Below are 27,195 nucleotides of genomic sequence, written 5' to 3' on the forward strand. Positions count from 1 at the left end.
ACTGTGTAAGGTAAGCAGCTGGCATTATTTTTTCAGAAGGCCATACATCCATCATCATTGCTTTGCACAAAATGCCATCTCTGCCTTCCACCAGCATATGGAAGGAGGTGGTAGAGAAATATGATGAAAAGGAGGAGGGTTGGACTGCTGGCAGTAGGAAAGAGGAGGGATTAGGGTGGTGGCAAAAAGGAGGAGGGTTGAGGTGGTGAGGAGGAGAAGGTAATTGATGGGAAGCATCCAGGGGAAACTTCACCCCTCCCCAATGCAGGGGGAACAATCTTGTGGGATCTACCATCACCATCCAAGATGCTGGATCCCCTGTGCTGGAGGCATAGCTATAGCAGGAAAATGTACAGCCAAAGACTACTTGACCTTTCACAACACAAGGGGAAGGGCAAGCAGTGGCAAGTGGAGAGAGGATATTGCACTGGCAGTTTGAAAAATATTTTTTTTTGTGTAGTGATGGCAATACAACCTGGGTACTAAAAAAAGTTCTAGGCAAAAACATGACTTTGTGCCTTTGTCTATATGCAAAAAATGTTTTTAAAAATGTTTTAATTTTGCAAGATAAGGCCATCAGCTCAGACACTAGAAATGATGATGGCTGTTAGGGAGGCAACTAAAGGGCTGGGGTGTCAGCAAAGGAGGAAATCACTACAAAGCAGTAACATGGAAGACTCATGTGAATAATATTGAAATAATCCATGGTCTATTGCCTATCAGCAATAAATAAATAAAATTGTCCCTAAACTGGCAAAGACAATGGCTACAAGGAATACCAACTTGTACTATAGTTGAGAGTGGAGAAAAAAACCAAGTACTAGACTGGGGCCCTCTGTGATATCTGCATGTTGGAGAGGGTGTGACCATTTAAAGGAAAGTGTTACAGAGACCAGTGACACACCAAGAATGGTCCCTACAGAACCATGCAAGAAGTGAGGGGCGTTAATAGTTTGTGTACCAGATATGTGTGCAGGTGTCAAGACAACATGAATAGAACTAGAGTGTGGTACACTATGCACAGGCAGTATCAGATACTCGAACACGCAAAAGGTCAGGGCTGGTGGTAAACAAGTCAAATGCAAGCTGAAGTTAGTAAATGAAGAAACATGAATGCAGGAAATAACATGACTGGGGCTAGGAAATCTATTTAATGCTCAGGCAATAGGTGTTGGTCGGTGCACTGCTAAATAATAAGCTTAATAGACAGACTGGGCAGTGACCCACCCTGTAGGTTTCATAAAAATCAGACGGTGAGTTACGGTGATCCCTATACCTTCCTGTTTTGCAAGAAAGCATGCTTTAGAAAGAAATACGAGACCACATACTGATAAAACTATAAGTATCAGATCTGCTTTACTGCTGATCTGTAAAAATATCCGGTCTTATTAAAAGGAGTGGGAGGCCAGCAGTCTTTTTAACAATAAAGAAAAGGCTAAAACTGAGTGATTCCCAAATCTAGTAATTTTTCCACTATCCACTTCTATTTTTTTCTTGTAATGCCATCCCTGCCCTGTTTAAGAAAACATGGCAGACAGGGATGGCAAGATTGTATATGAAATGCTTTCAAATGATCATCTCCTGAATTGAAGGCAGAGCAGCCTTTTTCTGATGACCCAGGCATATATACCAATGGAATGATCTTGATATGGCTCCACATTCATAACAAATATTTCAGTCAAGCTAAATGTAAGTCCAGATCTAGAGGATTGATGTAGATGCCAAAGCAAAAGGTATTTTTCTAGCTCACTTTGTTTTGGCAATTGCATTAAGGCGAGGCAGATGAAAGCTCCTGAATATGTTTTGATTGCCAAAGCAGATTACTCCCCTTGCCTGTCAAAGCTAATTGATGAGCTATCATTCAGTTGTTGCAGACAAATAAAAAGGATTTGTGGGTTACATCCGAAGGGCACATAAGAAAAAGTACATCAGCACTGCCATTCGAAAAATCTCAAGCAAAGTTTTTATTTTTTTTAAGTATATATAAACCCCCCACTTTGTGTTATGGGTTGACAACACTCTGCCCACCCACCGCAATCTCCTGCCTACAAATCACCCTGTCACATGTCTTCAGAAGCTAAAAATCAACATGCTACCCAGGAATAATGCAGTGTTTTACAAAATAAAAAGACCTTGCAACTAGCAAACGATATAAGATATGCTCTTTAAAAAAGACACACATTCAGCCTGTTGTGACAGTAGGCATTGTACATGGAGAGGATGTTAGGGGTGGCAGGACAAAAAGCAGCATCTTTAAAATTCTTCTGTTTCTTATGCCAAATCCCTCAAGATACAAAAGAAAATGAATGCAGCCACCACATCTAAGTAAGCTATGTATACACATTATTACCAGTTATTTACAAGCAAAGCTTTGAAAGGAATTTTGTAACTCTGCATGGTCTTTAATAGTAAATGTTTCTATGCTTTAATACCTAAAAAAAAAAAAAAAAAAAACACAACTGAGACAAATGTGAACAGTTTTCCATTATGACCAAATAGAATTCTCGTGTAATATTTCCATAAAATAAATTTTGTTTAATTGATATTCGCAATAATTCAATTTTTTTTCTCAGTTCATTTTAATAAATCAATCCCTTTTATTGAAGATTTTACAAAGTAGGATGAAAAGAATATTATTACAGTAAAGTTAAATAAATTTTAGAAGGAAACTTGTCATCTTTATAATAACATTGTACAAAGGCATTGTACCTCTCCTATTTCCTTTTGTCTAAAGAGAAAAGAGGAGATAACAAAACAGTATTACTCTTGACAACTGTAAATTTAATAGCCTTGTAGAGTATGAGAAAGGATGAATTCCAAGACTCCAAAGGCACAAAGTCTAATGAAAAGATGAGAATAAGTCTACGTTTTTGTGTGCAGTGAATTATAATGAAGTGCAGATACACGGTGTTGAACAAACAAAGTTGGATAAAGAAAAGCAAAAATAAAAGAAGAACTAAAAGTTAGATAAAGAGAGGCAAATCTAAGCGAACCAAAAAAGGTGGAGGGTGTTGAAATAAAGAACAGGCTTAAAAATATAATTGAAAACCATTGGGACTCAATTTGCTCCATTGCATTGCTTTATGCAATGGCACTCTTACACATTACATATGGATGAACAGGTAGGAACTACAAGATGAAAGATTTAAAGAGTCCTTGGCTGATGGCCATCTTTGCACTTAACCACAATGTCTGTAGTAAAAAGAAGTTCTGCACCATGTGTGACAGATAGGAGAAGCAGAACATAAAACAAAACAACGAAAAAGTTGGTTGAAGAAAGAAGTCACACCTTCTGGGTTATCTACCAAACAGCAAGGAAGATATAAGCAGTCACCACACAGTCATGTGACAAAAAGAAAATACCCCCTGCTGAGTAATGGGATGGTACAGAGAGCATGTCTGCAGAGGAAAAAGCCCCCTTCCAATCCATAAGTAAGGTCAACCCACACATATAAAATTCAGATTGGTATGAAACTGAAAAACAACACTTGTCCATATGCAGCCTGGATTCCCATTTTGGCAAATAAAAATAATGTATAGCTCAGTGTCGAGAGCATGTCTAAAATAAAATTTCATGCTCAAGCTTTATTGCTAAACCAAGGAAGTAAAATGAGTATCCAAACTTGCAAAACTCCCAGATTGGAAATACCCTAATTTTAGGAACTGGTAATACCAACCAAAAGATAAGGCTGCTAGTGAAAACCAGAATAGTAAGCATAGTACAGGAACTCAGCAGCAGCTCAAAATATGTCATTAGTCAGAAAAAAGGGCTCAGGGGAACTTTGAGGTAGCAGTGAGAAGTACTCTAAGGCATGAAGGTAAGGGGAGTCTCGCAACTGAGAGCTCTCACTCCCACGTCTATTTACAAGAGACGTCAGGCCACCTCCACCCCCCCCCCCCTATGGCTCTAGGTATGCTTTGTAAGGCCACCTCCATTCCCCCCCCCCCCCCGCAATGGCTCTAGGTATACTTTGTAATATAATTTGAACTATTTGATATGTCAGTAATGTATATGCAGAAAAGAAAAACATGTAATAAATTACTTGGGCCCCTTTCACATGGCTCCATTCCTTCGACGGAGCCATGCTGCTCAGCGGGGGATGGATCTGCTGATTCCCCACTGAGCAGGCAGATGGCAGCTCCATCTCCGCTCTGTGTGCGGAATCGGAGGTGTCAGATCCCAGCTCTCCTCTATGGGGAAATCGGATGAGAACGGACCGCCTGTCCTCATCCGAACGGATCCGCCGGATTTGATGGACAGGATCGGATCGGATGTCAGCGGAAATGTCTCCACTGACATCCGATGCCCCATAGAGATGCATGGGGCATCCGTTCAGAGCCACCTGAAAAACGGACAGGCGTATCTGAACGATCTGCAAGTGTGAAAGGGGCCTTAATGTAATCAACTTTTACTAAACATTTTACATGAAAGACATACTTGGGAGTATTAATTGAATTGCAACGTGTTCTGGGAAAGAGGACAAAGTGTGTGTAAAGTCAAACTTTTGTTCTGTTTTAGATGTAGCAATGAATAAATAGGTCCTCTGTCATGTTTTTCTTGATGTGTGTGTGTGTGTGTGTGCCTCTTGATTTGCTCTGGTGATCATTATTACCAGGATAAAAAATTATGGTAAATCCAAAATGTGTACATGCCTCCAGAAAAAAGGGTGATGGGAAGTCTTCCAATACAGATACCTTGCTGGTGACAACTGTATAATGGAATTCTCTCCCTTTGTAGAGATTTACTCTTACTCTTTGGTATAGGGAGTGAAAGTAAAACTCTCCTATGGGGCACAGACAGCAAAAAATAAATAAACAGCAGGTCTTTTAACCCTTTCCTACCCTACTCAAGCCTGAAAAACATTTGGCTATACATACTGTATACTAATATAAGCTGTATATATAGTAACAAAGTACTGATTACACCAGGGATCTCCAAACTATGACCCTCCAGCTGTTGCAGAACTACACATCTCACGAGGCATTGTAAAACTTTGAAATTCACAGATGTGACTAGGCATGATAGGAATTGTAGTTCCTGAACAACTAGAGGGCCATAGTTTGGAGACCCCTGACTTATACAATACCTATTATGAATATGGAAGGACAGTTAAGCTAAGGTAAGTAATACAATCTTGCATTCAGTGCTGAAATTAGACTGTGTCTTTAACAAGTACTGAGCTGAGAGTACTGAGTTGTGTTCAATTAGAACAATGCAGCTTATTATAAATTGACCATAAACTATGATCGCTGAAAGTAAACCTATGAACAAAATTCCCACTTCATGGAACAATATGGCCCATGTTAGCCATAACAAATAACACTGTTATTTTAAATTAAGAGATACCTCATTTGCCTTGAATAAAAATCCTGCTGCTTCTGAGCTCTCTCAATAAAGCCTAGAACACATAGAACCTGGTTACCATATTCTTATAAGCAGAACTATATTGTTAAATGGCTGTGCTAAAAAGTGCCTATAGTGTTTTTTTTTTTTTTTTTTTTTCTAATCCACATCATTGTGAGATAAGAGCAAATATTTTGTATGTGCTTTAGATTTCAGTCCCCAGCTGGAATGAATCAGAAACATACTTCAGAAAGATACACATCTGTTATATGAAGCATTGAATTTAATTGAGTAGAATCCAGTGCTTCAGCAATTACAAATCTAAAAGTATTAGTGTTTTAGAGATTTGTGAAAGTCATGAGATTCACTTTTTCCTTTTTGGTATATAAACTGTATTTTTCTAATGTTATTAAAATAAAATACAAAAAAAAAACGATGGTCTGTCAGAAAACAGTATGCGTTTTGAAAAGTTGTTCTACAGTACATGTAGTTATTAAAGTGGAACTTTAGTCAGAAAATTAAGTCCTGCTAAATCACTTCAGGCTGGCCCCTTTTGCAGGTATAGCTATGTAAAATATTGAAAATAAGTGCCTATACACTTGCCAACCAACCGCTGTGTATATACTGTGGCAAAGTGGTGCTATTGCTCGAAACGACGTACCGTTCTTTGCACAAGTTCACAAAAGGGATATCAGAGAACTGGAGAAGGTGCAGAGAAGGGCAACCAAACTGATTAGAGGCATGGAGAAACTCTATGAAGAATGATTAGCTGAACTTAATATATTCTCTCTTGAGAAGAGGTGATTAAGGGGAATATGATCAACATGTATAAATACAGTACATAAGCAGTCCATCTAGTGAACTTGGTGTAGAGTTTTTCTCTTTCAGGTCATTACAGAGGACAAGGCTGTGAAAACGTGGAATAGACTTTCTCCCCAGATAGCAAGCAATTGAGCTTCAAGTTTAAACAACGACTTGCTAAGCTATTGCTAGACTTGCCAAGTTTGTTGCACAATTGCAGCAAGTCCACATTGCATGACTCCAGATCAACTTTATTTGCAATCATTCTGAAAGTCTGCTGCAAGTTCTGGTTCAGTTATGTTGTGCAATAGTCATCCCACCACAGGGGTCACTGTGACTTGCAGAGCTCTTGCTGTAGACTCGCCACTGCAACTTTGCTCTTGAAAGAGACTTGATGCGCAAATTTGCTAAAAATTTGAAAACTGTCAACTAAAACTTGTGCTTCAAGTGCTCTGCAAGTGTACAACGTAGCAGTGAAAATGTGCAACAAGACTTTCAAATATGTGGCAAGGTATCCTTGCTAACTGGGTCAAGAACCAGTTCTGGTCAACTCAGTTGATTGGTTTAAAATGAGCTGGATGCATTCCTAAATGCACAAAATTTAACTACATACTAATTTTTAGAGGTAATAATGCCATGGGTATTTGATCCAGGGAATATCTGATCTCCTCCCAGGGGATCAGGAAGGAATTTTTTTTCCCCCACTGGAGTGTATTTCTTTCTACAATATTCTTATTGAATCTCTATAAAACATACTTGTGTGAAGTGCTACAAGTAGCAAGAAGAGCAAAGTGTAAAAAAAGTGTGGGTACATTATGCACTGGTGTACGAGTACCAACAATGGTGGAGATGGAAGTATAGAAATACTGTACAGAATAATGTTAGAGGAAAAGTATCCAAGGTTCCCACATAGCCTCAAAGTGCGTGCTTTTCCATTTTTTTTTTTCATTATAAGGGGGAGTTTTGTTTGCCTTCCTTTGGATCAACTGTAGGTATAGGATAGTGTGTATATATAGGTTTTCTATTTGTGTGTGTTTTTTTTTTAAATTGGTTGAAGTAGATGGGCCGATGTCTTTTTTCAACCTGACTTACTATATAACTATGTGTAGCACCCTCCTAGGTAGGTGCTAGGACAAACTATAAAGGGGGCCCTGCCTGCTTATCAGGGGGGGGTCTGATTGTTCAGCTAGGCTGTCATGTGTTTCCAGGTGTGTCTGTTGAGCCTCCCCACTGTTTCCAAAAAGGTCTCTTATTGGACAGTGAGGAAACCTGACCAATAGCACACCAGAGCTTGTATCTATCCCAGAGAGCAGAATATGCCGCAATGCATCCTGGGATGGGGTATAAGTCTGAGGGGAGCACATGACAGGGTGTCTTTGGCTGGGTCCCAGGAGGAGGGTGACGGCTGTCTCTCTTCCTGTCAGCATGAGGAAAGTGTCCTGGGCAGTCGGCCTGAGGACGGAAGGTTGAGCTGGGCTGCAGAGAGGGATCCAGTGTGCTGAGGACCGTGCGGAGCTGCTGGGGCAGGATTTTCCAGGAAAGCAGTGTCGTGAGTACTGTAAACTGCCCTGGGGTCTGCCAAGGATAGGGGACCACTCCGGAAGGTCAGAGGGATCCAGGAGCCAGCTAACTGGTAGAAAAGGCTTAGAAAGGGGGTGCAAGAGTCTAAGCCCTGAAGATAAGTCAGTGTAAAAAGGGTGCCAGTGTAGACCCTGAAGAGTTGCAGCAGTGTTCACAAGTAGCTATCTTGGCCAGGAGGGCTAAACGAAGCAGTACAGAGGACTTTGTGTCACCTGGTAGTGTCAAAGTCAGTTCAGAGTTAACAGACAGCAAGTCAGTGTTAACCAGAGCCAACCGGCGTGGACCGGCATCCAGCCAGCGTCAAGTCAGCACCAGGAGGCATTTTCGCAGTGTCCCATTCTTTTGTACATAGTTGAGCCAGAGGAGCAGACCGGTATCCCTTCTCCCATCAAAGTTCCTAAATAAATATAAAAACCCAAGATGCTGGACTGTTTACTGTCTCAGTGCTCACATTTGGAGAACATGCTTAAATGTGCTGTTGTCGCTTACGGTAACCATGGCGGACCCACATCCAGCAAAACGGCTGGGAACCCTGCTACATATGTAACACTTGTTCTCAGTTTTATACAGAGTCAAGAGAGAGTAGAAGATTAGATCACTTTGGAAAACCATGGCTTATGCTATCGAATCTTAAAAAAAAGTTTTGTCTCAAGTACAAATCACTGAAGTCTGGTTACATTTTTGCATGGTCATCAGACACGTTTTGTCAATCACCAAATGGCTTCATTCATTAAATGGAGATGCTTTAAAAATAGCAGGAGTTATTACATTCTGTTACCCATAAATAAATAAATGTGTTCTTCACTTTTTTGTATTGATTCAAAGTAATTGAAGTAGCAGAGTGTGTCTTTTGAGTGTGTCCCAGTAGAGCTATAAAAATAAACATACATAATTCATGTCCACTTCTCTAATTAAAACTGTATGTAAAGCGATGACAGCCAGTATTTCATATAGGATTACTTGTTCAGGTGGACAAGGCTGACATTCCATACATCTGAAAAATGGAATGAACAATATGTTCAAGGAATCAAACCATATTCCCAAACCTGCATAAATGTTTTACAGCCCTCCAGTACAAATCTAAATGTGTTTTCAATCCTACATAAATGTTTCATAGACCTCCATTACAATTCTATCTGTAAAACATATAACCATCGTATGCCATCTGAACTAGTATAGGTGTGACATAAGGGCTGCATTTACCACGGTTATCAAAAAGATAAAAACTAAATTGCTTTAGTACATTTTGCTCTCCAGTTTTTTTTTTGCATGTAAAAATACATAATATAAATATAAGTAAATATTTAATATATATATTTTTTTTTGGGGGGGGGCTTCTTTGTAGAGCACAGTGCTCCTATGTGTATAGTATTTAAAAAAACAGTAGGTGCTTGGTGAGTGTGTGGTGGATTTGGTTTGCACAAAGGACAGTAGTAATTAATTTATCCAAATATCTTCCAGAGAAATATTTTTGCCTGACCCATTGACAAGTCAGGGGATGGTAATGTAAGAATGTAAGCTGTATAAACCTCTGATTACTTTTATGCTACTGACCCAAGATACATTTTCTGAGGCTACGGTACCAGCCTATGTGTGTGTAGCCTATTGCATTAGGGTGTGCACCCCGAAGCTAAAACACACATGCCTTTCTCTGCAGCCTCAGCTGCACTGGACAGTGAATGAATGGGATAGTGCTTTGTGCTGAACGGCATCCTGTTCATTCACAAATTGAAGCATAGTAAACACAGTTTACTATACTTCAGATATGATTGAACACAGTGAGTGTGTTCACTGTGTTCATTTAAAAAAGGAAAGGGTCGGTAAATTACATAATAATTAGCCCCTTCCCCCACTCGCCATCCTAAAACATCCCCCGCAGAGGAGAGGAGGAAAGCAAGCAGCACTGCGGTGTGTGTGTGTGTGGGGGGGGGGGGGGGGCAACGCGGTGGGAAGCCTGGGCAGTAGTGCTTTTTAAAAATAACCACTTTGTGTTTTTTTTCACATATACATTTTACATGAAATGGAACTAATAGATTTTATTAAGTACAGCAGCAGAACCCAATAACAGTGGATCCTTATTTACAAGTGCTACTTGATGAGATGTCCTACAAAACCAGCAGTGACACAAATCATATACACTGTCTCTTATGATGTATGGGTCTAGGCAGAAGGCACCAGCAATGTACTGTATATGATACGGATAATAGCTTTTAGCCTAAAGCTCATGTTAAATAGCTTGTCTAACAAATTTATAAGAGTAACTCCATTTTTGTTGAGAAAAAAACATCCCCCTCTGGGTGATTTATGTACATTGCAGGGATTTTAACAAACTTTCTTGCAGATTCCTAGATCTTGCTATTTTGAGGAAATAGCTGTTTATTTGTCTGAATCAATGCACAAAGCAAATCTGTGGTTGCCCTTTAAGCTTTATAAAACAGTAATATACTGTAAAGCATTAATCATTTACATTGCTTTTGGAACTGTGTAGCCAAGATCAGAAGTCATATGTACATGGACTTTTTGCCATGGGAATCCAACAGGGTTTCAACTATGATTTATACAAGTTCATGACCTTTATTTATGACCACACAACTAATATTGAGTAGGTCCCCCTTTTGTTGCCAAAACATCCCCTTTTGCCACTAAAACAGTCCCAACCAATGAAGGCATGGATGCCATCAGACCTCTGAAGGTATGCTGTGGTATCTGGCACCAAGCCATCAGTAGTAGTACCTTTAAGTCGCAAGGTGGGGCCCCCATGTATGCTCTATTGGATTGAGATCTGGAGAATTTGGGGGCAAGTAAATACCTCAAATTCATTGTTTTGCTCCTCAAACCATTCTTGAACCATGTTTGCAGTGTGGCAGGGTGCATTATCCTGCCACTGTCATCAGGGAATACCATTTCCATGACTTGGTCAACAATGTTACAATATTTACGTGGGTTGTACATGTCAGTAACATCCACATGAATGGCAGGATCCAAGGTTCCCAGCAAAACATTGCAAAAAGCATCACGCAACCTCTGCTGGCTCGTCTTCTTCCCATACTGCATCCTGGTTCCATCTCTTCCCCAGGTAAGCAATGCACATGCATTCGCAAGTCCAAATAATGTAAAATAAAAACGTGATTCATCAGAACAGGACACCTTTTTTCATTGCTCCATAGTCCAGTTCTGATGCTCACATACCCATTGTAGGTGCCTTTGGATGTAGACACAGGTCAGCATGGGCACCCACCCTGACCAATCTGTGGCTACACAGCCCCATACACAACAAACTGTCCATTTCTGCTTTCAACACTGAATTCAGGGACATGTTTACTTCCTTTTATATCCCACCGACTTTTAGATGCCAATGTAATGAGATAATCTATGTTATTCAATTGTTAGCAGTCATAGCCAATTGGTGGGTATAAATACTGTGGGGTTGATTTACTAAAAATGGGGCATACAAAATCTGGTGCAGCTGTGCACAGAAACCAATCAGCTTCCAGGTTTTTTTTTTGTCAATACTTAATTGAACAAGCTAAAGCTAGAAGCTGATTGGCTACCATGCACAGCTGCTCCAGATGTTGCACTCTCCAGTGTAAGTAAATCAACCTATGTGATGTACAGTATCTACTATGTGTATTCTGTATGTATACTTATATCAGAGAGAGAGAGAGAGAATGCTCCATTTGTAATGTACATATGTTCAATATTTAGATGCTTTAACATTACAGATAGCATTAAAATTCCCTAAAAATTGTCTGGTCTTTGAATGTCTATTTTTATCAATGTTTCTGATGAAATGTATTCAGACTATCAGTAACCATTGCCTTAACTGTGTGTGAATGACTAGGTTTATCATACAGCAGATTACATTCTCCAGATCATTAATTCATCGGCTTCTCTTAACAATCCCAACCATTCAATTTCCAGGCAGATAAAATAGCAAGTGAAGCATTCAGTTGTATTTTAGGCCTATTAAAATGCATAGTTAAACTATGCTAGCAAATTATGCTTCATCAGTTGTAAAAGGTGGTTTGTGGCTAGAATTCATTCCCATGAGAAATATTTTATTTTATATGATTTAATTTTTGAAATACAATAATGCCTATTCAGTACTTTATTACATTTGTGGATTATGCTCATGAAGTGAATTATTGATTTGCAATAAAAAGGTATATATTTGCCATATGGAACGTGTCTAGTGACCTTCTCTAGTCACTCTAGTGTATTTTATTATCCTACTAATTTTCCTACTGATTTGGCAGAGATTTTCTTGTTTATCCTGCCTTCTTTTTGTGGGTGTCCATCACATTCATAGTTTGTAACACTCAGTTTTGCTCTGAACATGACTTTTAGGCCTCTTGCACACGATACTCCTGTTAGAGCATCTACTTTTTCAGGATTTTTTTTTTTCTGTATGTATTTGCGTGTATTTTCGCGCAAATACATTCATGCATTTTCAAGCAAATGCACGTAAACGTATTCTCGCGTTCTTGTTCTGCACTATATGCAAATGGAAATTTGCGAACGTGTGCGCAAATTCACATATTTGCATGCATGAGGCGTAATTACTGACCAAAAATGCATATTTTTCTTATTTGTTTTTACTGAAGAATGCACGGTGCTCGTTTACATGCCTGTGTGCATAGGCACATTACAATTAATGGGCTGTATTTTAGCTCAGTAAAAAAAAAAGCTGTACTTAGCATTTTTAAGCTGCAGTGTGCAAGAGGCCTAATAAATGTTCCCCTATTTGTATTTTAAAATAAACATAAAAAAAACAAAAAAAAAAACAAGCAATACACTTCAGCATTTTCCTTCCAAAGACTCCACTTTGTTAACATCTCGAATATTGTAACCTTTCATAATGTGTGAAGTTGTACATTTTTTCTATTGCAGCCTTCAAACATATTTATTTGTTGGGGGAAAACCATATTATTTGCCTTAAAACCCAAAAAACATTTTTTCATGAAAAGAATAGAAGTGGAACCTCTCAACTTTAGAATCTGAAATTGGTTTATTACAAGAGAAATGCGCCCGCTCCCTTTTGTGTTTAACTTCTTCTGTAACTCATTCATAGAGCAATTCTTTTCAATTGTGGACAAAGTAGGGTTGCTGTGGTCATGAGTGGTGAATATGATGAATGGGCCTCAAAAAAACATTGTCAGAAATTTCCCTCACCATACTAAAATACATTTCTGTCTTTGACTTGACATGGAGTGGGAAGAAACCTCCTCAGTAGGGCTTTAACTCTTTTTAGCTCTATACAGAATTAAATGTTTATGTAAAGTTAGGCTTATAAAAGTCCCATACAGTATCAACAATGCTACGAAAGCATGGATAAACCCTTAAAAGCCTTTTACGCAATCACATTTTGAAAAATTATTTTGTATGTGGCGTGAGTGCCTCTGATGTAAGTTTTATTGAATTGGCAATGGAGAATGCAACTTTACTTTGCTAAACATGGGTGGTTTAAAAGGTGTTCAAAACAGGACACATGTAATAAAAAAGGAAAAAGGGGAGGGAAGGGGAAGGAGGATGGGGGAATGGCGGGACTTTAAATGAGACTTGTGCAATAGAGTCTCCATCCCTATATGCATATGCATTAATAAGAACACATGGTGTTCAAAAAAGTTGGGACTTTGTATGAGGTGTGCCCAGTATATAATAATAATAATAGTGATATAAGAACCTATGCTGGTAAGCATAAATAGGTCAAATAAATTGGTAAAAAGCATTTATTATCAGATCTGTAGCGGGTAACAACAGTATATCTGAGTAGAGAACACATATAAAAAATTGGTAAATTGTATATAAGACAGTACATGATAATCAGAATAATAAAATAATACTCTAGTACATAAAAATATTAATTGATACAATTACATAACTGATAATATATATACGCATTGATGTACATAATTTTCAGAAACAGATGATGGAATATATGGTCCATGTACGGTCCCCCTTTCTTCGAATTAGCACCGTGACGCTGGGAGCTTCCTCTCCTAAGGCATTGCTGAGATCACCTATAATTTTACCTGCCCATCAACTGAACTTTCTCAGACCCTTATGAAGACCTCTCAACCCCTACATGGTCCTCATGCTCTGGCCTTGGCATGGGTTTTGCCCCCTCAGTTCCCATCTGGACATACTGCTGGACAACTCTGCAGCCTCACTGACAGTCAACATTTTATTTTTAGTACATTGTGACCAAGCCTGCTCTTGATAAAGTGAATGTATTTAACGAAATGCGTTGAGCTTAAGAAGGCAATCTACAACTACAAGTTCTACCATATATTCCATCATCTGTTTCCGATACACCTCATACAAAGTCCCAACTTGTTAAACCACTTTCCATATTCAGTTAAAGATAATAAAACATTTAATTGCTGTATAATACAAATGGCACAAATGAAGATGTTCAAAAAAGCAGCACAATCTTTCTGTTGGAAGAGATCTTATTGGCCAGATGGAGGCATAAACATGAACCCTCACCACGCTGACCAAGTGTTTAAGCTTATGGCTGAAGTCAGCGATAGATGGTTCAAATCAGGGAGCACCTGAGATTCAACCCATGTATGGGTGGGCTGTTTGTACCCATGTTGATCGATTGATCAGCTTGGGTTCAACCAGCCTGTTGGATTATTCATGCAATTATTACCAGCAGATATAGTTGCTAGCAATACTCACTGTGTGTTCTCCTAGCCAGGATGGCTCCCCCCACCAGGGGAAAACAAAAACTGTGCACGTGGGTTGGTTGCAGGAAAAGAAAACTGTCTATGGCCAGCTTAAAGAAGATTTATAGAGAAACGGAAAACCTTAGAAGCAGCCTATCTCTGAGAGTAAGTGACTGAACAAGGTTTTAAAACTTCTGATAGTTAACCAGCTAATAGCCAATTGGGGGTGCTTGCTTGGATGGAAGTTGTGTTTTTCTTTTTTCTTTTGCCACCCGCTTAAGATACCACTTTTTTAAAAGAAACCAAATCACTAAAACTAGGTATGAGCTTTCGGTGAACTGACAAACTGGCCTTTTTCTGGCCGCAAGACTTCCTTGCAGGATCTACATCATTGGATAACATAATTGGCGATGCATTTATATCAGTGGGCATCTTTTACATTTTTAATAGAGTTTTTATCAAACAGTGTTTGCGTATTTTATTGACATTTTACTTTTCTAGGGGATTTAGTAAAAAGGAATCATTTTGTACTCCATACTAATTGTCTTAAGGAGGAGGCAGAATATATGGGGGTATACCCTTTTCTAAAATGGGTTTACACATTTTTATAGGTTTCCCCCATTAACCTCCCTATTTTCTTGGGGATGGGATGTGGAGCAGAGGCCCTTGTCCCCATTGTTTTGAAAATATGTCTTGCAAGGGGGTGAGGGCTTGGCTGCTTTTTCCTTGCAAGGTACTCCCTAATTTGAAGTTTAGTCTGATAGGATTCAGGAAAAAGAACTGCATGCTCTCTTTCTTCCCTTTCTTTACCACCTAGGCTGAAGGCCCGGACAATTGTGTGGATTAAATCTTAAAGCACAACTTTGGGAAATGTTAATGTAAATCCTGCACTAATTATGTAGGAAAGAGTTAAGCTGTGTTTGTAAAATCATACCTTGTCTAGGTGCTGTAGGTATTAAAGCAGCCCCTAACAGCAGTAAAGGGCTCCAGTTCCACCACACACCCCTCCTTACTCCATGCCCATTCACAAAAAGCTGTGTTATGTGAAGGACTTGTGTAGATTTAGATGTTCTTTGTAGCATTAAAAGACCTCCTTCCTGCAGAATGGTATTTTTCTAAAACTTATTTTTGGATTGGTTCAATGCATGGCATTGCTCACCTCCCCGTGTCTTTTTTTAAAAAGCTTAAAGTTAGCCTTTAAAAAAATGTAGGAAGATTCAGCTCCCAAAGACTTTAGTAGGATAGGGCTCTATGTTTAGGATTCGCAGACCTTCTGCTGGGTTCTCCAAACCTCCTGCAAACCAAACTTTATCTGGTTTGCACATCTCTAATTAGGATCAGTCATAAGAGGTATAAAACAATGAGATCAACATTGATAATGTCTTCTCTGTATAGCTGTTTATTCCTCACATCAACACTTTGCAATGCTGCTTTTATGAATCTGTTCATAAAATAGCTATTTTATGGATCATAAAACGCTCAGTATATTTTATTGTCCTTATTGAAACATGCTGCTCAGGTTTTCTGGTCATAAGGATTAACATGCAGATTGGGTATGAAACACATTTGCATACTTAGAGGACATACAGGACAAATGAGGCTAGAAAATATAGTTAGTTTTTGGGTTAGACAGTGAGCTACTCCACCACAAAATATGCTTATATTTTCATAATATTGAATTTTAAGTGGATAGAGGTGTTGCTTTAGGACTTGTGGGGTTGATAAAATACCTGCAGTGATTATGAGCTAGACTTGAGATAATGACTTATCACCATCTAGCCCTTTGCCATGTTGTTAAACTTTGTACGGTAAAGATTTGGTACAGCTGCTAGTCTAGTAATTTGATATAGAACCCACTTAGAAAATTATAGACTATAGATGTGTGTGTGTGTGTATATATATATATATATATATATATATATATATATATATATATATATATACACAGTATCTCACCCTTCACATGTTTGTAAATATTTTATTATATCTTTCCATGTGACAACACTGAAGAAATGACACTTTTCTACAATGTAAAGTAATGAGTGTACAACTTCTATAACAGTGTACATTTGCTGCCCCTCAAAATAACTTAACACACAGCCATTAATGTCTAAACCACTGGCAACAAAAGCGGGTAAACCCCTAAGTGAAAATGTCCAAATTTGGCCCAAAGTGTCAATATTTTGTGTGGCCATCATTATTTTCCAGCACTGCCTTAACCCTCTTGGGCATGAAGTTCACCAGAGCTTCACAGGTTGCCACTGGAGTCCTCTTCCATTCCTCCATGACGGCATCACAGAGCTGGTGGATGTTAGAGACCTTGCGCTCCTCCACCTAACATTTCAAAATGCCCCACAGATGCTCAATAGAGTTTAGGTCTGGAGACATGCTTGGCCAGTCTATTACCTTTACCCTCAGCTTCATTAGCAGGGCAGTCATCATCTTGGAGGTGTGTTTGGGATCGTTATCATGTTGGAATACTGCCCTGCGGCCCAGTCTCCGAAGGGAGGGGATCATGCTCTGCTTTAGTATGTCACAGTACATGTTGGCATTCATGATTTCCTCAATGAACTGTAGCTCCCCAGTGCCGGCAACACTCATGCAGCCCCAGACCATGACACTCCCACCACCATACTTGACTGTAGGCAAGACACACTTGTCTATGTACTCCTCACCTGGTTGCCAACACACACGCTTGACACCATCTGAACCAAAAAAGTTTAGGCTTGGTCTCATCAGACCACAGGACATGGTTCCAGTAATCCATGTCCTTAGTCTGCTTGTCCTCAGCAAAATGTTTGTGGGCTTTCTTGTGTATCATCTTTAGAAGAGGATTTCTTCTGGGATGACAGCCATGCAGACCAGTTTGATTCAGTGTGCGGTATATGGTCTGAGCACTGACAGGCTGACCCCCCCACTCCTTGAACCTCCGCAGCAGTGCTGGCAGCACTCATACTTCTATTTCCAAATGACAAGCTCTGAATATGACGCTGAACATGTGCACTCAACTTCTTTGGTCGACCATGGCGAGGCCTGTTCTGAGTGGAACCTGTCCTGTTAAACCTCTGTATGGTCTTGGCCACTGTGCTGCAGCTCAGTTTCAGGGTCTTGGCAACCTTCTTATAGCCTAGGCCATCTTTATGTATTCTTTTTTTAAGATCCTCAGAGAGTTATTTGCCGTGAGTTGCCGTGTTGAACTTTCAGTGACCAGTATGAGATTCGATATTCATCCATTGTTGTATATTGTATATAATATGGTTAAATGTTCTCTGCTTCTCTAGCATAGTCTGGCATTTTAATTTGGCAATCCACCCCGGTTAATGGGAGTGGTTGCATTAGGAAACATATATATGTGGTTTTATTATTCTTCCATGTATAATATGAGGAAGGATGAGGCCGAAACGCGTTAGAATTAATGGACATTTTTGTTGCTGTTGTGCATTAAAAAAGCCTGTTTTAAGAAGAAGCACCCAGTTGAGGGCTTTTTGTTGGATTTATCTGCAATGGACTTTCTAGCCTGATCAACGGCACTCTATCTTAACACTGTTCATATGGCAGTAGAGCTTGGGTGAGTTTTGTATATGATAGGTGTGTTGGTGAAGAGGAGTTGGTGAATTCACCTGTCTTGGAGAGCTGTGAGTCTGCTGGAGGCTGCAGAAAAACAGGATTTAACAAGGACTGTTAAACCTTGAGGGTGAAGATTCATCTACAACTTGTATGTGCTTTTTGCTTTTACGTTGTGCTGAAGACAAGCAGACTCTATTTTGTATTTTTGTGCTTGTGTGCTGCTGGAAGCCGTTTTTTGTTTTGCCTGCTGAATAAAAGCCTTTTTGTTTAAACTTTAATGGTTTTTTCACTCGGTGGGGTGAGAGGAGGAGGATGTCTGGTAATTACTGAGGAAATAAGTGTCAGTAAAGCAGTATACCAGCATTAGGATGATAACATAGCACCTCCTAATATTTGCACCCATGCTCATTGAAAACCATGTTCATTCTGTTATACAAACAATAATCAAAGATACCCTACTTACAATATGCTCTGTCCCTTCCAGCATCCTAGAAGCTGCCTATAACTTTGCTGGCTATGGGGGGTAATGGGAGCAGGAAGGACCACAGTGTGTCAAGTACATATCTTATCACTGTTTGTTTAGTAAATTTACCTCAACTTTTGTGGTCTTTGGAAACCCTGAAAAGGGTAGATGCCTACATGATCCAGATTCTGTTTTGGCATAATAATGGAGTCTGCCACTTGCCACTTGGCTACACACACAGACTGCATTGAAGAATGACCTACCAACCAGCCCCAAACAGGAACACCAGCACACAATATTCTGCTGTGCTTGCTACTTTTGCAGAGAACTTTAATATCTCTCCTGTAAAGTTCATCCCATTAATAGACGTGAATAGTTTTAGTTACAGCTGAGCAGAGCTATAGGCTACTTTCTAAACTTGACTCATGAGTAAGGTGATCTAGCTAGTTGCCTTGACCAAACTTGTGTCTATGCTCTTATACTCTGGTACACTTGCCTTCACTATCTTGGTAAATGCATATATGTACTATTGGGAAGGGGTCTTTAAACTATGGTCTGTGGACCCCATCCAGTCTGCTACAAGATTATATCTGGCCCACAGAAACTGCCCATGAAAATATGTTAAAGGAAAAACAAAAATAGTGCAGCGCTATCATATACGGTGCAAACCATACAATGTAATGCAATAAATCGTGCATTTAAGTGGTAAGAAAGTCCATTTAAAATAAATAAATGTGAATCCAACAATTGTGTACATGTCCCAGAGTGGGCAATGATAGAACAGGAGGCTTGAATCCCAAGGATGGAGCAGGAATACACCTGTGATAAACGTATTAATTGGCTGCTTACCAGAAGCTTGGGCCTCCAATTTAATGGAATGGCCACACACGCTTAGATGTAGATCCTAATGCAATTCCTCCTTCAGAAGTCAGGGAGAGAGATGTAATCTACTGCAACCTCTTTGACTAAGAACTCCAGGGGTATTGCCATATGCATGTAGAGGAAAATAAAGGGCATATAGTGTAATCCCGTATAGAACATATATAAGGTTTATTGGAAATGCACTTACAATGAGCAGACTTGTATCAAGCACATCAGATAATGTGTAAAAACATATGTGTAAAAACCAATAAACAATGCCGCAGCTGTTATTAATCAAGTGTGGTTTGTCTAGTGTTCTTGAATGTTTGAAGTTTGTCGCCTTACCTTCCCATATTACATCACTTCCATTTTCAATGTGAAACATGGCGCCACTTTCACACCTGCAAATCATATAGTGTTTTCGGATTTTTTTCCAACCCCTGTATGTTACTAATAATATCTGGTGAAAATACATTAAGGGCTCTTGCAGTCAAAAACAAAGTCACAATGCAGAAATCCTATCACATAATATAATACAGCTGATTAAAATGATACCTGTATAGAGACACAAGCACATTAATATATTTAATAGGTATGCTTATGCAGTGTTCACTACCCTTAAATATTTACAAACGAGCCAGCTAGTGCATATAACTGCAACTCAAATTCTGGTCTTTTGGGTGTCCCCTTTACTCACCTACACTCGATGGGAGACAGAGCCCTCTCCTCCTATGCTCCAAAACTCTGTAATTCGCTTCCAAAGACCATCAGAGCGTTATTTTCTGTAAACTCATTCAAATCCAATCTAAAAATGTTTTTCTTTAGACAAGCTTTCACGTAATTATCCTTTTTTCCCCTTGTTTTATCTTGTGTATTTCTTGTGTTTTCTTTGTAAAGCGCTTTGAGAAGCTACCTTTAGGGTATATAAAATAAAGTTTATTATTATATAACTGCTATAAAGCAAACTTTCTCAAGTGCCCACTGATTTCATCCTCTTGGTGCAAAGTAATAACACCATAGATCATTGATCCAGAGAATATCTGATTGCCTGAGATCATGAAGGATTGTTTTGTAGTAGCAAATTGGGCTTTGCTTTATGAGTTTTTATGCCTTCTTCTGGATCAGTTATGCATTTAGGGTTCTGTATATATTTTTTTCTGTTTGCAAACTTTTTTTGAGAGGTATTCAATGGTGAAGCCATCAATATATACATTAAATCCAGATGACTGTAGAAAAAGAAATGTATACATGGCCAACAAGGGCATCTAAGATCAGAAAAAAACAAAGCCATACATTGAACTGCAAAAATGAAGTAATATAGAAACTGCAAATCAGCAGGACATACCACAGTAAAGCTGTATGCTATACAATCTTCAAAACTAGGAAAACAGAAATATAATTCAAATAATTGGACATGCATAGTAGTCCAGGTGCCCCATTTAGCATCAAATTGTTGTGGAAGATACACGTCATCGCCATGTTAGAATCAGTTCAATACAGATTTTTGTGAAAATGGGACACTGGGTGTTTAACAGCATTTGCCTATAAACAGGCATGGATAAGTCTTTGCATATAATGAATAACTCCCAAGAGAGGAGAAAACGGTAAACAATTTGATTTATTTATTCTATTGGTTACATTTTATGGACTTCTGTTTTCAGTCTAACTATATAACTTTGAATCTATGTAACCCATATCAGTTCCCCAGACTGCTATTAAAGTGTTACTAAACCCACAACAGTAAAATCAGTCTGTATGTTCAGTAAAGCATGCTTGGTATACTCACTGTGGAACCTAAGGGGTTAATCCTCTGCATTGTGTAAAAATGCTGTTTGATCCTGTCCTCCTTCAAGCTTAAACCAGACACTGATAAAAGTCACAAGACTGATATATATATACTGCTGATGATAAAAGGTATTTAGGAGTTTATATTTACTAAAACAATTTCATCTCCATGTTCTGTGTACTGTGGGAGACCAGATAAAGTGAATGCAGGGTCCTGGGTTTAGTAACACTTTAGGTAATTACAAGTAAAGGAGTGGGTGGCTGTAAGTGTTTGCTATCTGCAGTCTAAAAAAAAAGCTGGGATGGCTCTAGTGGAGAATCTGCAAAGCCATCAATGACTGATTATCACAGGATCACAGTCTGATGGTGTTAGGGACCCATTTCATTTAACATGTTTAGTTTTGGAAACTGAAAGGAAGGACTTAGAACCTCTATCAGGTTTTTAAATGCTACCTGTGTCTTTGTTGTAGAGATTTCCCACCATATGCCACTGAAAGTGAGAGCAGATCATCCCTATTAGGGGAACAGACTGCAATAAAATACTAATTGAGATTATAAACCTTCTACTGCCTTTTTTCATCTGTGTCCCCCATTGGGTGGATTTTCCCTTACTCAGTTCTGTTTGAAACCAATCAAATACAGCAAATTAGGAGATATCTCCTAAATGGGGACGTGGAACCTTTCCTGCTCAAAAACTCTAGGGAATTTGTTAAATTGGCTATGAAAATATTTGAAAGCATATTTGAAAAGGAAAAAAAAAATCTTCTAAACCAAAAGGCACTTTAAAAGTTGCCTTTGCTTTACGTTATGTAAAATTCTCACTAATGTAATTTTTATTTTCAGCACAGAAGTCTTTGTTGGTTATACAGTATTTTGGGGTAAATATCTTGGTTTGTGCAAATTACCTAAAAGTTTTTTGGGAGAAGTTACTGGGAAAAATTACTGCAACCAATGTTGTGTAATACAGAGCTACTGTACAGTGTTTGGAATGCCTTTCAGAAGCTTCTTTCAGAAATACAATGTAACAATGTTATTGTTACAGTGTATTTACTCTGTTACATTCATTTGCAGATCAGATGTGACTTTTGATTTTAATATGATGGCAGTTTAAGCAACCAAACAAAAATAAATCTTACTTAACATTTATTAGTATTAATTAGCTCCTTTCTCCCCTGCTCCCTTTAGTTTTTCTTTTTTATGCTGATTTGTTTTATTATTTCTATTTTTTATATTTTTATAGTAAAACAATTTTGCTTTTTATTTATTCTTTGTTCATTTTATTAGTTTGACATTTTTTTAAAAAAATTAAGAAAATATGTGTATTTAATTTGTATATATAGCCGTGGCCAAAAGATTTGAGAATAACACAAATATACATTTTTACAGAGTCTCCTGCCTCAGTTTTTATGATTGCAATTTGCATATATTTCAGAATGTTATGAAGAGTGATCAGATGCATTGCAAATAATTGCAAAGTCTCTCTTTGCCATGAAAATTAACTTAATCCCATAAAAAATATTTCCACTGCATTTAAGAAGAAGGCTTCAGGGCTCTAAAGAAAGTCCAGCAAGCGCCAGGACTGTCTCCTACAGTTGATTCAGCTGTGGTATCGGGGCACCACCAGTGCAGAGCTTGCTCAGGAATGGTAGCAGGCAGGTGAGTGCATCTGCACGCACAGTGAGGAGAAGACTTTTGGAGGATGGCCTGGTGTCATGAAGGGTAGCAAAGAAGCTACTTATCTCTAGGAAAACAGCTGTGGGATCGGGGCACCACCAGTGCAGAGCTTGCTCAGGAATGGCAGCAGGCAGGTGAGTGCATCTGCACACACAGTGAGGAGAAGACTTTTGGAGGATGGCCTGGTGTCAAGAAGGGTAGCAAATAAGCTACTTCTATCTAGGAAAACATCAGGGATAGACTGATATTCTGCAAAAGGTACAGGGATTGGACTGCTGAGGACTGAAGTAAAGTCATTTTGTCTGACGAATCCCCTTTCCGATTGTTTGGGGCATGCGGAAAAAACCTTGAGAGAAGAAAAGGTGAGCGCTACCATCAGTCCTGTGTCATGCCAACAGTAAAGCGTACTGAGACCATTCACGTGTGGGGTTGCTTCTCAGCCAAGGGAGTGCACTCACAAGTTTGCCTATGAACACAGCAATGAATAAAGAATGGTACAAAAACATCCTCCAAGAGCAACTTCTCCCAACAATCCAAGAACAGTTTGGTGACGAACAATGCCTTTGGCCTTATGGCAAGTTGCTCCATCATGCTGTAAAAGTTATAACTAAGTGGCTTGGGGAAAAAAACATCAACATTTTGGGTCCATGGCCAGGAAACTCCCCAGACCTCAATCCCATAAAGAACTTGTGGTCAATCCTCAAGAAGCGGTTAAAAAAAAAAAAAACACAAATTCTGACAAACTCCAACTATTGATTATGCAAGAATGTGCTGCCATCAGTCAGAATGTGGCCCAGAAGTTGATTGACAGCATGGCAGGGTGAACTGCAGAGGTCTTGAAAAAGAAGGGTCAACACTGCGAATATTTTCTCTTTGACATTTATGAAATGCTGATAATTATACTTTAGTATCCCATAGTAACATCTGTCAAAAAGATCTAAAAATACAGAAGCAGCAGACTTTGTGAAATGTAATATTTGTGTCATTCTCAAATCTTTTGGCCATGTCTGTAGAGTAATGCTTTGTACAGAAAATATTAGCATCATTAAAAACAAAACATATTATAGAACAAAATGTGCACTGAATTACAGTATCACTAGTTTTTTTCTTTGTTTTTTTAATGTCTTTTTTCTATATATTGCATGGAAAATAATACTTTTAAGACAATTGTACAAAAAACAAAGCTTTGCTGGTCCCACAAAGAAATGATCTATGTTTTAAATGCTAAATATGTATTTCTACTATGCATGCATTTGTGGACCAGGACCAGCTTTATTACAAATATTACGGTATATTTTATGATCCTACCTAGCAGCAGGGTAGTCTGCCATGTACACTTTAGTTTTGTATACATGAACTATTGTCGTACATGCCTTGTCTATTTTTAGTTCATTGATTCGGTTAATAATTGATCATTTTAGCCCCCACACACTGACTTAGAAAATACCTGACACTTGCAGGTAATGGTTGTAAATAAAACATGTTTTGCATGCACTACAACTTTTATGATCTGATTTGTTAACAACAAACATCTTCTACTTCACACAATCAATTTTCCATTTGATAACAGCATCCAAAATGATTGTCCAATCTGACCAAAAGCCAGGACCACTCACTTTGCAGTTGGCAAACAAATCATACAGTTTGTCTATCGAGTTCTGATATTTAAATATCTCTGCCACACAGCACAGTCTTGTCTGGCAGGGCAGGAGACCTAATTTTTCTCTGTTGCAGTTAAATTAGAATTGGGGGTCTTGTTCCTCCTCTAGTTTGTAATCAGATATCAAAAGAAGAAACAGCACAACTGGGTGGCTCCTTGCACTGCTCCCTACTCTCTCATATGAGCTATGCTGTACATAATTTTGCAAGGGGCTGATACAAAGCCAAAGTAACCACTTGTAGACCACCCACCGTACATTTACTGCTACAAGGTGGCCGCTCTGTGCCAGATAATGTACCTAGTATGTGATCTAACACTTCTAGGTCTGGGGCGCACACGCACCACCAGCGACCCGCTCCCGCTGTGATTACACACAGCAGGAACCCAACGGCGGGTACCAAGGACTCAATGTTCGCCGGCACCCGCCGATTATACAGTACACCCACAGAATGGTAATCTGCCTATGTAAACAAGGCAGATTGCCGTTCTGTCAGTAGGGAAGGTATTGATCCTGTGTTCCTGGATCAATGGATCAATGCCTTCCCCTAGTCAAAGCACCTCCCACACAGTGAGAAAGCACCGGACAGGCACACAGTTAACCCTTTGATCGCCCCTGATGTTAACCCCTTCCCAGCCAGTGTCATTAGTACAGAGACAGTGAGCATATTTGTTAGCACTGATCGCTGTATTAGTGTCAATGGCCCCTAAATAGTGTCTGTTAGTGTCTTATTTGTCCGCAGCAATATCACAGTCCCACTATAAGTCACTGACTGCCGCCATTACTAGTAAAGAAAAAAAAATAAAAAAAATTAAAATTTCCCATAGCTAGTTTATAGACGCTATACCTTTTGTGCAAACCAATCAATATACACTTTTTGGGGTTTTTTACCAGAAATCTGTAGCAAAATACAGGTTGGCCTAAATTGATGAAGAAATTAGATTTTTTTTTACATTTTTTATTAGATATGTTTTGTAGCAGAAAGTAAAAAATACAGTTTTTTTTTCATAATTTTCAGGATTTTTTTGTTTATAGCACCAACACTAGTAAAAAAAAAAAATTACAAAAAATATCCCATAGTTTATAGACTTTATAACTTTTGTGCAAACCAATCAATATACACTTATTGGGATTTTTTATTACCAAAAATATGTAGCAGAATACATGTTGGCCTAAATTAATGCAGAAATTTGATTTTTTTGCATTTTTTTATTGGATATGTTTTATAGCAGAAAGTAAAAAAATATAGTTTTTTTCTTTAAAATTGTCAGTATTTTTTGGTTTATAGCGCAAAAAATAAATACTGCAGAGGGGATCAAATACCATCCAAAAGAAAGCTCTATTTGTGGGGGGAAAAAAAGAACATCAATTTTGTTTGGGTGCGGTGTTGCATGACTGCGCAATTGTCAGTTGAAGTAATGCAGTGCCGTATTGCAAAAAATGGCCTGATCATGAGGAGGGGTAAATCTTCTGGAGGTCAAATGGTTAAGATACTTACATTAGCTGTATTTAAAAAAAAAAAATGAAATAATGTATTAGATACAGGGCTGCATTAATTCTGTGTCTTTTATGCCTACGTATAGTTCAGTCTTAAAGCGGCAACTTCAACCTCTTGAACTTAATGTCCCTTGCTTCTGTACCTATAGAAATATACATTAGAATAAAGTCAGAGCAAGAAAAGGTGAAGTAACTGACACATGAAACAGATTGCTCTAAAGAATTTGGTGTATAGTACTATTTCTTCATACATAAAACATTTTCAAACTTGAAACCTTTACCAGCTAACGGCTTATCTTTGAAACAACTGTTTCTTTGGGTAGAAATTGGCAGTCCTTCCAAGGCTGCATTTTACTTCTATGGAGAACATATACAAACTTCTTAGGCATGAATAATGCTTTGTTCACCTTGTGCTGTTGTGCAAATAGGACAATCAAGATACAGGTGCAGTCATTTGTTTTAGTGGATGCCTACTATTGTAAAGGAACATTAGTAGGAGCAGTCCTAGCCCCTAGTGCTTTCTTCACCTCAGAAAGAGAAATACATTGTATTGACCACTCTTAACAATCTTACCCCATCTATTTAGGTGGATAGAGCTCAAACTAGTGATCCTCATTCTAACATATAGGATAAGAGGTTCAGGTGGATATAATCACTGTTTTTTACCCTTGAGTCCAGTTCACTCAAGATAATCCAATTAACCTCTATGTAGACATTCAGGTGTTCATTTATGAAACAGAGAATAGCCATGATCCTGAAGATCACAGCTGATCGCCTGTCCGTTCTCATCCGATCCCATCCGATCCGCTGGACGGATGGAAAATAGGGTTTTTGTGTGTCATATTGAAAGAATTTAATGTGTGTCATATTGAGAGAATTTAACAAATGAACCTCCCAATAGACTGTTAAGCCCCGTACACACGCATCGATTATTGGCCGGGAATTTTCGGCCAACGTCCGATCGGCTGATTTTCAGCTTGTTAGTATGATGCTTCCGACAACCGACTCCGACTTTTCGGCCGAAAAAAATCTGGTGTGCAGGCTATAAAATTTTTGTTGGCCGTCAACACAACGGCCGATTTTCCGTCAGTCAGTACAGATTTCGGCAGACAAAAATCTGATGAGCAAGACTGGGCATTGCTCAGAGAAGAAAAAACACAGCAAAGTAAACCAGCACATGACATCACTTCTGAAGTTGGTTTTTGTTGGCCGAGAAAATTTGTGTGCAGTCTAGAGCACATTTCAACCAACACAACAACACTGGACAAAAGACGGCCGATCGGTCGGCCGATA

The 27,195-nt window shown here is 38.8% G+C and overlaps 1 protein-coding gene across 10 annotated transcripts in view; it reads left to right on the forward strand.

Moving 5' to 3' along the window:
- Window positions 1-27,195, forward strand: part of MAGI2 (membrane associated guanylate kinase, WW and PDZ domain containing 2) — a 1,130,869-nt gene that overhangs the window by 503,927 nt on the left and 599,747 nt on the right. The gene's annotated exons all lie outside the window — the stretch shown is intronic.

This window comes from Pelophylax lessonae (genome assembly GCF_965119305.1).
Source record: "Pelophylax lessonae genome assembly, chromosome: 4".
Lineage (NCBI taxonomy): Eukaryota > Metazoa > Chordata > Amphibia > Anura > Ranidae > Pelophylax > Pelophylax lessonae.